The following is a 20,462-nucleotide window of genomic DNA, read 5'->3' on the forward strand; positions in this document are numbered from 1 at the left end:
CAAGGTTAATTTGACAGACGACTACCAAAAAAAAAAAAAAAAAAAAAAAAACTTTAAGGGTTGGAATAGCACAAAAAATATTATCGTTAAGAATAAGAAAAAGAAAAATGTAAGACACGTAGCATATAATCCAATATATTGTAAAATGAATAAAGGCTATTATTTGCCTAGATCTAACAAAATTGAAGGAGCACTTATCATATATATATATATATATATATATATATATATATATATATATATATATATATATATATATATATATATATATATTGTGTCTGAATGCAAAAAAGAACTATTTTTTTAGAGACTTCGCTGTCTGTCAATGAAACTATGACAATTTTCATCATAAAAATGAGTATAAATGATACAATGGGTAAAAGACTTTTATTTTCCAAAACTTCAGAAAAACCGAAGGCATGGCACTTACTATAATGGCAAGGCAACACTTACTATGACAGATATGCTGAATAACATATATATCTGTGTAATGCGCAAATTACCAATGGCGGAGCATTACAGTAGCCCTATATATTATATCTAAATGAAAGATATAATTATTTCTGAAGATTTCGTTACCTCTTACTGAGACTATAACATATCACATCATAAAAATAAGTGAAAATGATAAAGTGGATAAGGCACTCTTAGGTTCCAAAATAAAGAAAATTAAGACATGCCACTCATCATAAGAGCATGATATGGTTATGACTATATGGAAAACATAATTATTTCCTGAGATGTCGTTGCCTGTTACTGAAAATGTAACGAAGCACATCATGGGAATAACTGTAAATCATACAATAAATACCACATTCTTACTATAAAAAAAAAAAAAAAAAATCGAAAGTGTGGCGTTCATTATAACGACACGACGTATATTATGTCTATATGAAAAATAAAGTCATTTCTAGAGGTTTCGCTGCCTGAATATCTCTATATACCCAATTTAAAATCCATAGCTTGTTGTTTGTAATTTATGTCCGCCATCTTGGATCCGCCATTTTGATTTGTAAACATTTGATGTCAGATTTGTATTCAACTAAATTTTAATCCTATATATACCACGTCTCAGAACAATTACATCATAACTTCCTATTTTGTCCACGTTTCCTGGTGTTTCGGAGCATAGCTTGTTCTGATCTTCAAATGGTCGCTATACCGCCTACAGGCCCCATATAAGCGAGATATTTCACATGTGAGGTTGTACTCGTTGCACTAGCGGATCCAGAAGTATCGTTTGAAGGGGGCGGTTCGCTTCCTGGAAGATTAGCGTAGGCTCAAGGTGACCAGAATTTTACTTTACAAAAATGGGACACATATGAATCCGAGGCTGGAGGGCTGGGGGTAAACCTGATTCCCAGATTATATTTTGTGACCCGAATTTGTAAGTTTTTTAAAATGAAAGTAGACCTATGTTCTTTCTCTAAATTTAAATTAAATACGTACTTCCGTTTCAGAGGTGTGGTGGTGTCATAATTCACTTCACACTTAGTCACCGCGATTTTATATGAGATGCGCTGTCTTGCACAGTACTTACACAAAGAAAGCACTATATTGACGATTGTATTTATCTGTCATCTGTTATCTGCCACGAAGCATCTTCCATTTCTCTTCTGTATGTATAAATATAGCTTCCCTTTGTTTCACTAAAGTGATCTCAAGAAAACATGAATCTTTACATAAATCTATCAATTTCATTATCTAATAGAATGCGAGGATATGTTCCGGTCGTCGATCCCTATCCATGACATTTTTTTAAGTGTCTCTCTGAGAGGGACATTATCTTTGACCTCTGGTGCTATGCGAAGAACATTTCCTGAGGGCAAGATCTTGGATTTCCGTTACGTTTCGTTTTGCGAAACTCAATATTTCACCATGATTTCAGTTTCTCATCACTGTTGACAGTTTCTTAAGTGCGCGTTAAGATTGTGGCTACATAAATCGTACCAAAATCTTCTGATGTAGGCCTATCAAAGGCGAAGAAAACATTTCTACACAGTAAAAAGTGGTTGTGTTAATTTAACTCAATTTTAACACAGGGCAGTGGTTCCAGCGTGACTACCACTACGGGGTGTTAGTTCAACACATACCCCGCGGTGTTGGCGTTTAACACAGGGCGTGTGTTACGTCTTTACACACAACCGGTGTTGAGCCGTACCGTAAGCGTTAATGAACCACAAAATTACTCCCCCAAAATATGTTAAATCGCCTATATGCGTAGTGTGTTGCGCCTATAAGTCTAAAAAACACTTTAAACAAGTAAAAAAAATGTACTCCAGAGGCGAGGGGAGGCACGAACCACCAACCTTTAAATTACTAGCCGCGTACTCTTCCGACTTCGCCACGGAGACAATGAAGAAAACGTCGCTTGTAGAGGGATAAATTGTTGAGGTCTTTTGAATTTGGCTAATCAGAGTGCTCCTTTAAGCCGCGTATATTCGACGATAACCGTTCGGGATAAGATAAAATCTGCTCGCCATGTAGACTTAATTTTATAACAAAATGATGATTGTCTATCACTTTCGGTGCCAGTTGCCATCTAATAAAGTCGATGCGTTTGTTGCTTCTAGTACACAATCTCTTAGGAAAAAGAAGCAATAAAGGCATTAAATGTGGGAGATGAATTTAGAACACCTAAATGGCACATGCCTAGCACATCTTGTGCTGTTAGGGTTTCTTCAGAAACATTATGTAAAACAATTGAAAACACATCGCGCGGTTTGCATTTTGAAATTTTGCGTATACCTGGATTTGATTAAGTATTTCTTTCTGCTGTGTTTGTAGCTTCAATTCGAAAGCCTTTATAATTAGATGTCCAACATATTTTGCAATAACGCAGAAAACAACACCGAAGATTCTACACTTGTGTTAATTTAACACACAGGCTGTGTGTTATTTTAACTAGCGGCATTTGACACGCAACTCCAAATGGAGAGTGGGTTGTTCTAACCACTTGTTTGTGTTATATAATAGTTTAACACAAAAGTGTTAACACATAGGCATGTCGTTGAAATAGCACAACGATTTTTTGCAGTATATGATTGGTATAAAACCCAGGATTCACGAGAAGTTGGGGAGTCACTGATAAACCTTGACCTTAAAGTCCATGAAATTGTTTATTTGTCAAGAAAAACTTCCAGCTGTACACAAATGATGCATTTAAAGATGAATTGAAAGGAAATTCGATTTCTGGGATTTTCAGGAATTTTTCACTTAAACAGGAGAGAACAAAAAGACAAATATAGGACACTATTACAAAAGTGTAGACCTCTATACATAGGGTATTTTGATTTGTTGCTTGAGCTTAATGTTCCACGGTAATGACATGTCCGCTTAAGGAGACGTGCACTTATTGATTATAGTGAAATCCGAATCAGCTTTTTTGTTCAAACGTGCCCTCACCGGGAATCAAATCTGTGACCATGAGCACCGTATAGGGTATTTTGTCCTAATACTCCATTTTTGCAGTGGTGTAATTGAGTATGTAAAGAAAAAAATATTAGACCAAATTAGGAACAGAGGGTTGGAAATTGACTCTATTAGATAATTTCGAAGCAGTATTTAGAAATATGTATAATTATAGTTATGCTTACAACAACAATAAAATTATATTATAGTAGCCTTCGCCTAGGGAATTTCGCTCCCAGCCCCCAATTTGTTCGGAATACCGCTTCGCACAATATAGCAAATGCTTGTACGTGCTACTGTGGCACAATATTTCGCGTTCTCCCTTCTGTGTCTTTCATATAGAACTGGATTGAGCTAAAACGCTGTCACGAAATTCAAACACCTCGCAAGGCATTTTAATGAACCTCCCACCTCTTGTTTTGCCCTTCTACGTAAAGTGGCAAAAAAAGCTCAAATATGTTTCATAATTTTAAATGAATAATCAAACTAGCAACTTTCATGTTTCTAACCGTAAGGGATCCCGAGATATTGGCATAATAGAAAAACGTTGAAATGCATCATGTTTCTAACCTTTAAAGATTCTTAGATATCTTATTATATAATGATTGCAATCACCGCCCTCTTTTCTTTCCACCTCTTTTTCCCGTTGTACTAAAGTATGAAAAAATGTTGAAAAGCATATCAAATTATTTTACATGAAAAATCCAAATCCAAATTTCAAGTTTCTAATCTTAAGGGATTCGGAGAGATGACCATCTTATTAAATTAATTTCCACCTTCAATTCCCTTTTTTTGAATTTCCCAAAAAATCCTTCCTTAATGATACCCTAGATCACAAATCTTATCTACTTTCCGAATTTCAAGTTTCTAGCTTAAGCGGTTTTGCCTGTGCGAAGATCAGGACGACTTCTTTTATATATGATTACAATAACAGCTTGTATTATTTTCCAAGAAAAGATTAAATGCCATTAAAAGTCACAATGAAAGTTTTCCGTGTTGAACCCCAAAAGTCACAGTTCTTTGTTGATGTAGTAGCTAGCGAACGTACCTTAGATCTTTGATGCATGAGGTTATGTGGTTTGATACCCGGTGAGTGAACATCGAACGCACTACTGTGGTTCAGATCCAACTTTAAACTCTAGTTCTCGTTGTGTAAAGCACAGCTTTTGACAAACGACGTAAATACATATCAATCAATAAACCAACCGAAAAGTCTCATCTCAGATTCAGAGAGCTTTACGTTAAGGAGCGCTGAATATTCCATATTTTTCTTTATTCAATGTAAAGGTAATTGAAGTTTCAGGTTTTGAATGCCATCCCTACATTTTTTTTTTTTTTTTTTTTAGGACACAATTTTAAAATATACATTTTCAGTTCAGAAAGTGAGCCGTATTTACTTCTTCCTACATCTGTTTGTTCAGCGAATGAATCATTCTTGCTCGTTTGCGGCTTATGGTGACCGTCTCAAGGAACTAGGGACAGAAGTATTCACAACTCAAATATCTCTGTATTAAGTACCACACATTTTGATTCGACTCTGCTAGTCTTGTTACACTGATTGCATTGGCCGGGAAAAGACAATATTTGTATTTCCGAACGTTAAAAGCTGGAATTAAAAGACCTTTGGAGGGAGCGGTCGCCCCCTCTGCCCCCCACGTGGATCCGCCAGTGACTCGTTGTGACCCTTCCAACGATATATAATACATGCAGAATCCAGCATACCACTTCAAGTAATTCCCTTGTAAGCTATAAGAGGTCTACGTTCAATGTCACCGGCGCATCCACCGAGTCAACTTTTGGACCATTCCACTATGAACGCACATAGCTTGGGATCAAACCTTCGACTCTTGAAACCAAAAGTAATGTACTATCGAAGCTCTATATGTTTATTACTAATAGGAGCGTCATTTTAGATTTTATTCTTGGCGGATATTCATTGCCGACATAAGAGTTTCACTTTTTATATCAGTGTTTTACTAACATTGGATCAAACAATGCGTGTTTATCTACCAAAATGAAGCACCTGGAACATTTGTTTGCAATTACTGGGGACAAAATGAAATTAATCATTGAATAACACTCATTTGTGTCGGTAGTTCATAGAACTCTGCGTCCGCATTATATTCTTTGGGAAGCACAAAACCTACATCATGGCTGACAATTTCAATAGATTTTAGAAGGAGCATCTTCCTAACTTGATGTGATATGCAATCTTTCAAGAAGGGAAAGAATGCAAATAAAAGCGTTCATGAAGCTATGGCAAGATTTGTGACATTTTTTTAAATTCAGGTTGTAAAAAACATTTCAGAACAAAAGAATGAAAGAAACAGTTTTAGAGCTATAAAGCTTGTACACATGGTTCTTGTTTTTTTTCTCGTCTGAATGGAAAGAGTATATTACGGTATACAGATTGCTTTAGACAAGGAGAGGAAGAGGGGAAGCAAGAGTTGGATTGAGTACCAGGAGCAAGTAGTCGATTGATACAGATTTTTCTGAATACATAAGCACACGGTGTCAGAGTTTGTTAGTAATTTAGATTTAAGCTTTTGGTAACATATTCATTGCCGCGAACTGTACCTGATCAGTATCGAAAGGTCTTAGACATACTGAAACTGATACTAAACTTCGATATTAGTCTTGCCAGGTAATACATGGTTTCTGTACTCACTCCCCTCAGAAGTAATTGTTGAATGTTGAAGTTTTTCTTTTCTTTCTTTCTTTTTTCTTTTTTCTTTTTTTGTGGTAGAAGCTAACCTCACTCACTCTGGGTATGCCACTGTCTGCGAATGGAAACAAAAAATCTCTTGCCAAATGTCCGGAAAATATTGAAGCCGACGATTTAACGTGGTTAGCACATGATCCCATCACCTATTTCTTTTACCAGATTTCATTATTTCTCAGTGGTTGCTCAATTACCTTTCTTTTTTTTTTTTTTTTTTTTTTTTTTTACCAACACTGAAAAATTTATAACCTAACGTACAACAATATTTCCAACTAACAGGTACTTTTATCTTCCTATAAGTGCTTTGTTTTTCACATTAGCCAAACAAAAATAAAGAAAATGTTAAATACTGAAATTCTTACGATAAAAAAGTGAGAAAAGAAAAATTAATTATATGGAGATTTTGCTTTGCCAGTGTTTACAGAATAGGGGTAGAGTCAGTGATAAACTATGAATTCACAATCACATGATAACATGTGCTCTAACTTGCTTTCATGTTTGGCGCATAGGGTCCATGGTTCGATTCCAACTTCCTCAAAGTGAATGACAAACACCATGTGCGTGGCTTTTCTCAGCTTTCTTCCGTTTTCCCCACTTCCGTCATTCCACCATCACCATCCATCTCATCATCACCGTCTCCCTTAGCCTCGGTGCAAAATCATGGAACGTTAAATTCCAGACCAAAAGCAAGCAATTTACTCAACTATTCGTTAAGAAACGTCAAGCAAAAAGTGAAACATATCGCAAATATTGGTGTTTTATTCATAACTAGCATTAAATAACCAATCTGAATATTACTCTTGTGGAAGTGAGTTATTGGGTCTTAATCCACTAGAATTGATGAACTTTAACAAAACTATCCAGCTTAAATCAAAACATTCCAAACATTGGATGATAAACAGTGATTTTTTTCACCCTGGCGTTTTATGCTGCTTCTACATTCTAAGTCAGGAGTGGCTAGCGTTGTTGTTCCTGGGTTCAGTTACAGGTAGAGGTGTTTGCCTTATATGAATACGATTAATAGTTGTGATCTTGCCTAAAAAAGTAGTTCTGTCTTATACAGGTGATGGAAGAAACATTAAATTCCAATCAATTAACCAAATGCTTCAAGTTGTCCAGTTTAAACAATTAGATGATCATAAAATAGAATGGAAAAATGTACGATTAGTATGTTGTAACTATAATATTGAGTTCGTTAAATCCTGTTGAAATATGGTAATATTTGTCTTAAGGACAAGGAGAAGTACTAGTGTTTCCCATAAGAAGATCATGTTCTCATCTTGACTCGAAAACTGGACGAGATTTGAGACGATTCGACATAAGACGAGGAAACATGACTGTTCGATTCGTTTTCGAGGCGAAAGTCGAGATGAGATGAGAAATTTCTAGTCTCATGGCAACACTAGTTCACCCAAGTCTTAGATCTCAAACACTGTCTTAGTGTTACATGATTCATAGTATAAAAGCTATAAATTGGGTAAAATGATTGTACGATGACAAAGAGCATTTATCAGTATTCAAAGATACATACTGTAATAATAAATATGATTTAGCTGTTTCTATATCACACCCTACGTGGACATCTCGTCACGCTGAAGAACGGATGATAACTTTTAGATAAAAGTAGCTGAACCTGCGATGTCTACGCAGCATATCGTTCTGTTATGACCATGAGTCTCCTTCCCACTGCGCATGTCTCCTTACTCACACAAGTAAAGGATAGGAGACTCACAAAGGAAGTGAATAGCTATGTATAGATGTTGGAGTGAGTTTGTAGCAAATTTGTAGAAGTAACACGATATCAAGTGGAAATATTCTTTTCCTAATAAATCCATATCCATCCGAATACGCCTCATTGCGTCTCTTGAGACCTTTGAATTTGCCAGCATGCAATAGGTTTTGCCATTCAGATTTAAGCAAAGCGCCTGCAATGTCCGTCAACCCGCCATACATAACTTCGCTATTGGTTGCCTAACATCGTAGTTTCGGCCTACAACAATGTTAATCTTATGGGCTCAAAAAGACCCCTAAGATGTTGAATAAAACAATAACAACATGCTTTTTGAAAATTCGAATGAAAACTGGACAATCTACGCAAAATTTGGAATAGACCAGTGTAAACGGCACGTTTATAGCACTAGTAGTTTTCGAGATCTTATTGTCGAAAGGATTGGGGACAAACATATAATCCTAGCATTTTAATATATAGACTAGCTGAACCTGCGCTCTCTACACAGCGCATCATTCGCATATAAGCATAAATCTGCTTCTCATTCTTCACAATATATGTACATGTCCCTTTACAGACACAAGCGAAAGGCGTCTTGATAAAAAAAAATCGGCAAGGGGTATCATAAAGGGGAGATTTTTTCGATTATTATTTCTCAATATCTGGCACCGTTTGCAAAATTTGAGCCTCCTTCCGGTTGGAGTTTTTAATTCATGTATGACCAGTGTTTTCTTTCTTCTTGCATGCAGTATATAATAAGCAAATACATTACATACACAATTAATTATTACAATTTATTATGTGAGTTATATATGATGTTCATTGGCCAAAACACTCAAAAAATAAAGATTTATCTTAGACTGGAGAAATGGTTATCCTTCCTTTTTCATTATTATTTAGCCATGTAATGAACGCCTGAGACATATGCAACCCCAATATACAACAATGTGGTGTTGGGATGTATAACGCATAGGATATGATGCTTTAGGAGATTTTTTTTTTTAATTTCAACGCTTCCAGTGTACTCCAAAAATGTAATAAAGAAATAATGGCCATGTTTTTTTAATTCATTTATTCAATTAGAACTGGACAATCTACGAAAAAATTTCCAATTGATCAGTGAAAACGTCATCTTTCTAGAGCCTTTACTTTACGAGGTCTCATTGTCGAAAGGATTGACCAGTTCTAACGGAAATCACAATAGCAATTAAAAGCGCCTGAGCTCCAACTTATAACTTTAGCTTTCAAATATTTCATTTGCGGTTGTGTGTGATTTCACGTTTAACAAAGACAAACATTTTAAGTATTTGTACTTTAAATAGTGTACATTAGTTAACTATATCTTTTTCATAAAGTTTATGATATAAAATTATTGTTCAAAGCCTTTGTATTTTAATAAGCCTTCTCTAAAATCAATGCATATGAATTGTGCTTCCATTTTTAAACTATATAAAAATGTCCTCAACATATAGTTTAAAAGAACTGGAAAGAAGGAAGCACAATTCATATGCATTGATTTTAGAAAAGGCTTATTAAAATACAAAGGCTTTGAACAATAATTTTATATCATAAACTTTATGAAAAAGATATAGTTAACTAATTTACACTATTTAAAGTACAAATACTTAAAATGTTTGTCTTTGTTAAACGTGAAATCACACATAACCGCAAATGAAATATTTGAAAGCTAAAGTTATAAGTTGGAGCTCAGGCGCTTTTAATTTAGTACTTGCAACAAACTGCGAGACGAAGTACATCCAACCCGATACTGGAAGAAATTTCACCAACTAACGGGTAAAAGTACCATAAATACGTATCCGCTTCAACTTAATGGTGTACCACTTCATACTGATATCGATAAGGCAAATGCTTTCGCTGACCAATTACATACAGTCTTTACTCCATCAGAATCGCCTTATCGTGATGAGCGGATTGATCTCTGCACCATCTGTTCTCTACAGCCTTCTACATCACATCACATTGATCACAATCATCCTCTTACAAGGCCTATTACACTGACTGAGTTTCATTCAGCTCTTAGTAGAAAACGAAACACAGCACCAGGCATGGACGGAATTTCTTATAGGATGATGAAAGAATCACCGGTCTCTTTTATCACTTTGTTAATTTCCGTTTATAATTTCATCCTCTCAACTGGTTATTACCCGTTACAGTGGAAGGTTTCCAAAGTATTATGTTCCATAAACCAAATAAGCCCATTCATGATGTCAGTTCATATCGGTCGATTCAGTTGACTTCCGTATTTAGTAAACTATTCGAAAAGATTCTAGTAAATAGACTTCATGCACATCTTAAGGCATATGATCTATTACCAATACATCAAGCAGGTTTTCGACCTAACTTCTCTATCAGTGATCAACTGCTTCGTTTAACTACAGTCATCACAAATCAGTACAATAAGGGACTTCCATCCTGTCTAGTCCTCATGGACTTAGAAAAGGCATTCGATAAAGTGTGGCATTATGACTTACTACGTAAACTACAGTCACTCCGCTTGCCCACTTGTTACCTTCGACTCACATACTCCTTTATGAGTAACCGTATCGCATATGTTTCAATAGGAAATGTACTATGAAGGCCCATTTTCCCATATACAGGTGTACCACAAGGTTCCGCCCTTAGTCCATTATTGTATATATTATACGCTTCCGACATGCCGAGCCCACCGCCTAATGTGTACATCTTTCAATACGCAGACGATACTGCCTTTTTATCGCTTGGGAAAACAATCCTTCAGGTCAGCAGAAACCTACAAATAACCTTAAACAACTTTCTTAATTGGTGCAGTAAATGGAAATTAACTGTTAACACTGCGAAAACACAAGCCCTCGTTTTCCTCCCTTCAAAACGACGCAGTAAAGTACACAGAAATCCTGGAAATCTTCGTGTGTCAGTAGATGGTCATTTCCTTAGACCAGCAGTTTCTGCAACATACTTAGGAGTGGTCTTTGATTCGATACTCTCTTGGAAACCTCACTTCCAAAAACTTGCGTTGCAAGCAAAGCGCAGATTAAATCTCCTCCGTCGTCTCACTGGCACAACTTGGGGGCTAAATGCAAAGTTACTACTCAATACCTATAAAGCATTTTTACGGCCTATATTAACATTCGGTAACATTGCCTGGTGCCATGCCTCACCTACGCTATACGAAAAGCTTGCAATTCTCGAACGCCATGTTATTCGCCTTGCATATCTTATTAAATTACCATATCCAAATTACCTCACGTATGAACACATTGATTTTCCCAACATCATTGATCATCTCTCTACTCTTAGGGCACGATATACACAGTCTCGCATCACTACTTCTCATCCCTTATATCTCGATACATTACGAGTTGATGCCCTTACCGACGCACCGTACAGTTTTCTACACTCGCCACTCAACATTCTAACAACGATATATATTCAAACATCGAATCTGGACGCAGCTGAAAGAGATATCTTTGCCATTTACATGATTCACGAACATTTACCTCACATTCTACCATTTTAGCACTTGTTTTTCATTCATAATTAACATTGGGCTTTCATCCTGTCTACATCAGTCTTGAGTCGCCCCGAGACAGAAGATATAACCCTCATGTGTTTAAACTAACTTACCCATTGTGATTGTGACGTGAATGCACTTCATTTCATCTATTCATATCCACATTATATTTATTTACACTTTTAAATGTATTATTTTTCATATCCAGTACCTTAGTACCTTTGAATATATTTCCTGCACTTATGTTTTCTCAGTATTCTTATTCTTATTATTCTTATTATTATTCTTGTTATTATTATCATCATTATTATTATATTTTTTCTCATCAAGATTAATGTATTTATATTTTGTGTTAAATATTAATCTACTCATAGTAGCACTTAGACCAACTACAATAGTTTAAATTCAATTAACTTAACATCTGTGCCAAAGAGAGGGCGTAACCCTCTAATGGCTGGGAGTCAACATCTCTTCCTCAAAATGGATGCTCAAAAATGATGAATAAAGATACATATTTTATACCTTTACTCCCTCACCTAAAAAAAACGCTTTTAATTGCTATTGTAGCATTTTAATAGATATACTAGCTGAACCTGCGCTCTCTACACAGCACACCATTCACATATGAGCATAAATCTCCTTTTCATTCCTCGCAAGATCTGTACATGCCCCTTTACAGACACAAGTGAAAGATGTCTTGATTAAAAAAAAATGTTAAGGGGTATCATAGAGGGGAGATTTTTTCGATTAGTATTTCTCAATATCTCGCACCGTTTGCATTTGAGCCTACTTTCGGTTGGAGTTTCTAATTCACGTGCCATCAGTCTACAATTAATTATGTCAGTTATATATATGGTGTTCATTGGGCAAAACACTCAAAAAATAAAGATTCATCTTAGACTGGAGAAATGGTTATCCTTCCTTTTTATTATTATTTGGCCATGAAACAAACGCCTGAGACATATAAATATGGTGTTGGAATGTATAATGCGTAGGATATGATGCTTCAGTTTATCTTTTTCTAATTTCAACACTTGCAGTGTACCCGTAAAGATGTAATTAAGAAATAATGGCCATGTTTTTTTTTTTTAAATATTCAATTAGAATGGGACAATTTACGCAAAATTTGCAATCGATCAGTGAAAACGTCATTTTTCTTGAGCCTGTAGTTTCCGAGATCTCATTGTCGAAAAGATTGGCCAGAAACATATAAACATCCACAAACATATAGTCTAAAAGAACTTCAAAGACGGCAGCACGATTCATTTGCATTGATTTTGGAAAAAGCTTATTAAAATACAAAGGCTTTGATCAATAATTTAAACAACCAACTTTATGAAAAAGGTCTATTTAAATAATTTATTTAAAGTACACATTATATAAAACATTTGTCTTCGTTAAACGTGAAATCACACATAACCGCAAATGAAATATTTGAAATCCAAAGTTAAAGGTTGGAGCTCAGACGCTTTTGTTAAATAACGGTGTCTATATCTAACGTTGTCAGCATCGAGTGGAGCCTTTCACAATACGGTGTGAAAATTGTCTAACTTATAATGCGCATCCAACGAGCAAGTGCACAAATCCTTTCGTCTGCTCCCACTGCAAAAGAGATCATAAAATGAAAGAGTGTCCTAAGCTCAACGAACCTTCCAGTTGCAACACTTGTGACGGGGACCATCCAACTTACTCTTACAAGTGTAAGGGCAAACCTATACCACTTCCAGATAAGCCCGAGAGTGTTGTATCTCTACGCGTCCATGTCTAATCACATCCGACTAGTATCACAGCGACCACACAAACATCTTACTTACCACCACCTACTGTGGAAAATATTTTGAAGTTCATCACTATCGTTCTTCAAATTGCCTTTCCCTTCCAGCGTGAGGTTATTCTAAATCATGCAACCAAGGCCGCCTTCGATATATTCCAGCTCCACATGGCAGCTACATATTCCGGCCTGTTTACCTACTTCCATTTTCATACAGACATTCATCATAAATAGTACAGGTCAGAGAAGGAAGACTATTACATTACTATTCTGCAATATTCGTTCGCTACCTACCAACCGAGTTCTCCTGAAAACTTTAGCAACTCAACATAATGCAGATAGCATCCTTCTTAATGAAACATTTCTAAAACGATCTGACCGCTTCTATCTTCCACGTTATCATCTCATACGCTCTGATCTGCTACAAAACATCGCACGTGGTGGTGCAGCAATAGCCGTTAAGCATTCTTTTCCACGGCACCATATCATACCTTGTACTCCCGGGCAATATCTCGAACACGTCATACAGATACTCTATTTTCCAGCTACTACTGTTACCATCACCACCATCTATGTTCGATCTACACAGCCACTTCCGTATCGTTTTCTGACGTACTTAGATCTCAACTATAGAACATACATCTTCTTAGCAGACATCAACTACCATTCTCGTACAGCAGCTCAGAAACAACGCTTTCATGATTTCCTCCAAACTACTCATACTTTTTTTTACTGCAGTTCCCACTTCCTACTCGTCCGGAAAGCGACACTAGTCACGACGTGGCAATCATCTCCAATAATCTGTTACCACTTACTACTATTGATGTCCTTGGTTCTATAGGTAGTGATCATCTCCCAATACTTCTGTTTATAACTCCACATCTGAAATCCACTGCATCTGCATCACCACGCCCACCCAGATATAACTTTAGCAAAGCTCGGTGGGATCAGTACAGCACTTACATAACCGAAAATCTACCGGCCACTGCACCTACTCTCACAACAGTTGCATCTATTGAAACACCCTCACATACTTTGACTGACATAGTCTATCACGCTACGGATTACGTAGTTCCTAAATGTGCCAGTAAATTGTCTAGACCTCGTTTACCAGCACGTGCCCTCGATCTTCTTCGGCGCTCACACGAGTATTTAACAGAGTTTCGTCGCACAAATGGCCGCCGATTTCTTCTGCATCGTCAATTCCAACGAACGGTACAGAGGTACATCGTAGCTCGCAAATGACTGGCGTGTCTACTGTAATGCTTTGCGCCAAAAAACAAATCCCACTAAATTCTGGAATACCTTTAAACGTCTCATATTTCAGAAACAGGGCCCACAATACCCCATCATATGTGCTGGCCGAGTACCAACGACGGATGCAGAAAAGGCAACTGCTTTCGCTACATATCTTGAGGGAGTCTTCACTCCACACACTATACTTTTGTTCACTTGTCCTACAGACACCCATATCTCACACGCCGGTTCTCTAGTGCAGCCATCATTTCAACATGATTTCAACTACCACCTTAATCCCACAAATCAGCTCACTGCTCCAATAACATCAGATGATATTACAGCTGTTCTTAAATGCCGTCGCAACACAGCTCCGGTGGCAGACTCAATTCCGTATTGTCAACTGTTTAAGGCACCTGTGGCGTTTCTAGTCTCACTTGCTTCTTTGTATACAGCTATTTTATCTACAGGTTATTTTCCAACTAAATGGAAACTTGCTAAAATTGTGGTCTTTCTAAAACATCGCAAAGATCCAACTGCTGTGCCATCATACAGACCCATTAGCCTTACTAACGTGTTTAGCAAGACACTAGAACGCCTTATGGTAAAACGGCTACATCACTACCTACAAGTCACGAACAAACTAGCAACTATTCAAACTGGATTCCGTCCACTCTATAGCACTGCTGACCAATTAGTCAAACTTTCTACACTACTTGTTACCCATTTTAATAAGCGTTTACCATCTGTTTTGATCTCCTTTGATATTGAACGAGCGTTCGATACTGTTTCGCATGAGGGGTTAATTTATAAACTCAAATGTCTGCTTCCTCAGAGCTATGTCCGATTATTAGCCACTTTTCTACATCAGTGCCAGGCTTTCGTTCAGATCAACATGTTAAAGTTACACATCTTTTAACTCCGTGCCGGTGTGCCCCAAAGATCTGTTTTATCTCCTATATTATATATTCTTTATGTAGCCAACATGCCTCAACCTCAGCCCCACTACATGCCTTACAATTTGCTGATGATACCGCTTATATAGCATTGGGATTTTCTGTTGATCGCATTAATCAACTCCTACAACCAGCTTTGGACAAACTAGTTGCATGATGCCTGAAATGGAAGCTCAAGCTGAATTCAACTAAGACTCAAATGACTCTCTTTGGGTCAAACGCAATAAATACTGTAACAGTCGCAATCCGGAACGTCTACATTTTACTCTTTTTGACTCTCCAATCCCAATTCAAAACAGTCTCAAATATCTGGGTGTAATATTCGTCAAACATCTTACTTGGAAGCCTCATCTGAAACAATCGGAAGCTAATATCCGGCGTCGTTTGAACCTTTTACGAAACTTTAAAGACACCACGGGCGGTCTTAATACAAAACTTCTACTGCTAACGTATAAAGTCTTTGTACGCCCAGCAACCACATATGGACATCTTGCCTGGTTATCAGCAGCACCAACTTCTATGAGCGTCTGAAAGTTTTCGAAAGACACGAGTTACGTCTGGCTTACTCTATCGCTTTCGATACTCCAACTGCTGAAATATATCGTCGTACGCAGTTTCCAACCATTTTGCCACACCTCTACCATCTACGCCAACGCTACATAGCGACACGAATCCATTGGCACAACCCATCGTCCATGAGCTGTTAGACCAAGTTCCTGCTGTACCACGCTATGCCTACCCACCACTAGATCATCTCTTAGCAATATACGAATGCACCGAAGCCATAGATCAGTATAATCCTGACCGCCGTATCTACCACCGAAATCCACATATGTATTACCCATAACCTCCGTACATGTACTCAAGAAGCATTTTAACACAATATCCAACTCTGACACATTCTCGTCAACTTGATTTTGCTATTGGTTCCCTACTTCAATCCACATTATTATATAGCCTGAAATCATTCTCCATGTCACATAAATCAATAAAGTTGAAAATATCTCTGGCCACAGAGAAGGTGTTGCCTTCTACGGCCGGCCCATCCATTTGATGGGATTGAAACTCTTGTTAAAAAAGCGCTTTTGTCATACCTATTTTTGAGCTTCACCCAGCCTCTCTTATAACTGTTAATCTGGTAGCGAGGATCAGGTGTAGCATACGCATGTATGAGCATCCCAGACATACGTTATTTAGAGGATTGACGGAAGTTGACGCTTTCGGAGGGTAGCTTATATTTTTGGAATATCATCAGCACTCATTATTTCATACTCGGGCTTAGCCCACCATACGGTTTTTACGATGGCGTACTTTAGTGTAGACACTGGTGAATCCATAATCGGTCGACACAAGTTACCTGACCTCATTCCTGTTCCTGCCGGTTGTTCCACTAAGGTGGAAAAACGAAAAGAGCGGTCAAAAGAACTAACTGTTCGTACTAAGGAGCGCATATCAAAGTTCCATCAATTCTGTATCTTCAACAAACCAAGGTAGCTATGCTACTCGTTTGCAACTATCACCACCTAGTAAAAAGCCGCATAAAACTTTGGATTTAGAGATAGGTACCAACGATATGGAAACCGAACCATCGGTAACTTCTGATTATTTCAACCTACCATCTGCAACAAGCTACTCATTCCTATTGACAAAATTTGACAGTAAATTCTTGAAGGAGAAACACTTCGCTATACAACTTCGCAAATATCTCCCTAGAGCTTCGTTAAAAGAAATTACCAAGAATAGAAATGGATACATCTTTAAAACTGAGGATCCTAATTTACTCAGCACTATTAAGAACAAAGTGCCTATTGATACGTTTGGCAAAGATGCTCAACTTAACAGTCCTAATGCACCTAAACAAAAACAAATGCCTACACCACTGCTTTCTGTGGCCATTCGAGGTGTCGATCTTTCCTACACCGATATAGGAGATTCAAGAAGAACTAACCTACAAAGGACATACTCTTCAGAAAGTTATGAGAATCCGTAACACTACAGGCCCCACATTCATGGTTCAAGTTTTAACATAATTGCAAAGCACCATAGATAGTCTTCTGACTAATGGTGCATACATATATAACAGGAAGCATCGTATCGAACCCTCTCGCTCCTCTGCACCTTTGCCTATTCGTTGTGAAAAATATCAGGCTTATAATCAGCACACTACCGCCACCTGTACTAACACCAATGTGTGGGTTACTGCACTGGCGAGCACTTAACACGTACAGTCCAAATCTAGTACGGCCTCCTACTTGTTCTATCTGTCACGAGGCACATCCGACATATAGCTATAAATGCAAAGGAAAACCTGCTCCTGAAGTAAATCGTCCTGAATATGTAGTACCATTGCTCACACATAATTATTCCGAGGATGTTCCTCCTTCTATGGACTGACCTATAACAGTGCGAAATCTTCTTGCTTTTCTCACGCTTACCTTACAAAGTATCCAATCATTTGATCGCTCTCACGTCTTACAGCAAATTACTCACGCAGCGAAAGATATTTTTCATGTTAACTTCTATGCAACTTATTCAGGACAAAATGCATACTTTCATACCTCTAGCTTAGAAAGCACTGTTTAGTTTTGTTTCATCATTGCCTTAACGTTTATATTCCTTAACATTCGTTCACTTCACAAAAACATTTAGAGGAAAGAGCCACAGTCTTTATTCTTAATGAAACTTTCCTTACTTCTGCCATCTATTGCCAGTTTGCTGGCTACACACTGATCAGGCAGGATAGCTTCCCTCCGTCCAAACGATCCAATGGGGGAACAGCTGTCGGTTTTCCTCATCGTGTTCCATCTCGCAGACATCATTGTAATTTACCTTATCTTCCTGAGTATCTCCAACTTACACTATACTTCCGTAACGTAGCCATCACTGTTGCCACCATTTACATCAGACCCGACCATCCACTACCTACCTCCTTTGTTCCGTATATTTCCGATAACTATAAACGTTTTATAACCATGGCCGATTTCAACATGCATAGTAGATCAGAGCAAGACAGAACTACATTCCGAAACTTCATTACAACTAATAGGCTTGGTATCATTCACAAAATGCCTAAACATACAAGCCCCATTTCACAACTACTCCGGACATCGTCATTACTTCAGCTAATCTAGTCCCCTAAGTACATACTGATGTTCTTGATCCAGTCGGCAGTGACCAATTAAACTTCAGCTCCATACAATTACTATCAATTCATCTAATTATTTCTAGCGCACTAGTCTCTGCTTTGACAAAGCAAACAGGAATCAGTATCGAGCTCATCTAATGACAGCTATAGAGCTATTGGAGATACCCGCTACAGAAGACTAACTCTATGCTCGTATCGACACTATCACAACTACAATCCAGGAGGTAAGTTCTTTCTTCATACCAGTTTCTACCTCCATACCGTACCGGCCTGCATTGCCTCCGCAATACCTTACATTCGTTACCCGCTCTCGACAATTTTATCGATATTATCAAAGGACTGGCAATCCTGAATCATTTCGCCATTATCAACAACTTCAGCGGATGGTCAAAAACTACATATGTGCTTACAAACTAAGCTGTTGAGTTAAAACATGTAAGTCACTCTCTGATATCAATCATCCCACAAAGTATTGGAAACGTTTTAACACTCTTTGTGGAAAGTTCACGAAAGCACCTTACACACTATTACAAGGGGAATCTTGAATTCAATCAGATACAAAGCCAACGCTTTCGCTGATTTTCTTCAAACAATATTCACACCTAACAGGTCTCCTACTTATCGCCATCCAGCAGCCACAGTCAATACTTCATCTCCTTCTTTACAGCCTCATCTACTCCATACTCTTCCACTTAATCAACCTCTGACAGAACCAATTACAGTTCAGGTCATCATCACTGTTGTTCAAAATAAACGTAATAGTGCACCAGGATTCGATAATATCACTTATCGACATATCAAAGAAAGTCCGCTTTCATTGCTTACTCTGCTTGCCACTATCTTTACCTTTATTCTTCGAACAGGTTATTTTCCTATCCAGTGGAAGACTTCAAAGACGTTAATATTTCCAAAACCTCACAAATCACCTGAAAGTATCATCGTATCGTCTGATATAATTAACGTCTACCTTCAGTAAAATCTTAGAACGCATACTTGTCCGACGTCTACATACATATATCGAAAGACGCCACCTTCTTCCCATCCATCAAGCAGGATTTCGAACAGGCTATTCTATCAACGATCAACTGCTTCGCTTATCCACTATGGTCACACACCATTATAATTCTATCAAACCATCATGCCATGTACTGTATGATCTACAGAAAGCGTTTGACAAAGTTTGGCACTTAGCACTTATCTATAAATTAATACGGTACCGTTTTCCACTCACATATATCCATCTGATTTACAACTTCATAGTGGGTCGTCTTTCCTATGTTTCTATTAACAACTGCCTATCACACCCTATTTTTCTGCCGTCCGGAGTTCCTCAAGGATCGGCTTTATCGCCACTTCTGTACATTCTCTACGTTGCTGATATGCCTCCACTGCCAGATAAAGGCCATCTTTTTCAGTATGCCAATGACACTGCATTCCTCGCTTTGGAATCGACTATCCAATCAATAAACAAATCTCTGCAAACAGCTATTAACGATTTCCTCCGCTGGTGTGATAAATGGGAACTAACTATTAATGCCACGAAAACCCAGGCGATTGTACTCATTCCATTAATGTTACGAAAACCTCACGAGTCCGTCGAAATCTCAACCGCCTCACACTTCATGTCAACCATACACCTATGCAGGCACACTGAACAGTGACCTACCTGGGCATTAAATTCGATAGACATCTAACATGGAAACCCCATCTTCAAACAGTCACCACCAATGCTTACAATAGACTAAATCTCCTAAAAAGGTTAACCGGAACAACATGGGGCTTGAAACCTACTACAGTATTAAATACCTACAAAGCTTTCCTGCGACCGACTCTAACATACAGTTACACTGCCTGGATAGCTGCTGCACGCTCCTTCTACGAAAAGTTCTTAATCTTAGAAAGACATGCACTACGTATTGCATATCGAATTCAGTTACCTAGCCCAACAGCATAGTTATACAACCGCATTGAGTTTCCATCT

General features: G+C 37.7%; 1 protein-coding gene across 1 annotated transcript in view; it reads right to left on the minus strand.

Moving 5' to 3' along the window:
- The window catches only part of LOC145686296 (venom allergen 5-like), a 112,723-nt gene that overhangs the window by 38,776 nt on the left and 53,485 nt on the right, over positions 1-20,462 (minus strand). The window lies entirely within an intron of this gene.

Source organism: Thermobia domestica, chromosome 5 (assembly GCF_964235325.1).
Source record: "Thermobia domestica chromosome 5, izTheDome1.hap1.1, whole genome shotgun sequence".
Classification (NCBI taxonomy): Eukaryota; Metazoa; Arthropoda; class Insecta; order Zygentoma; family Lepismatidae; genus Thermobia; species Thermobia domestica.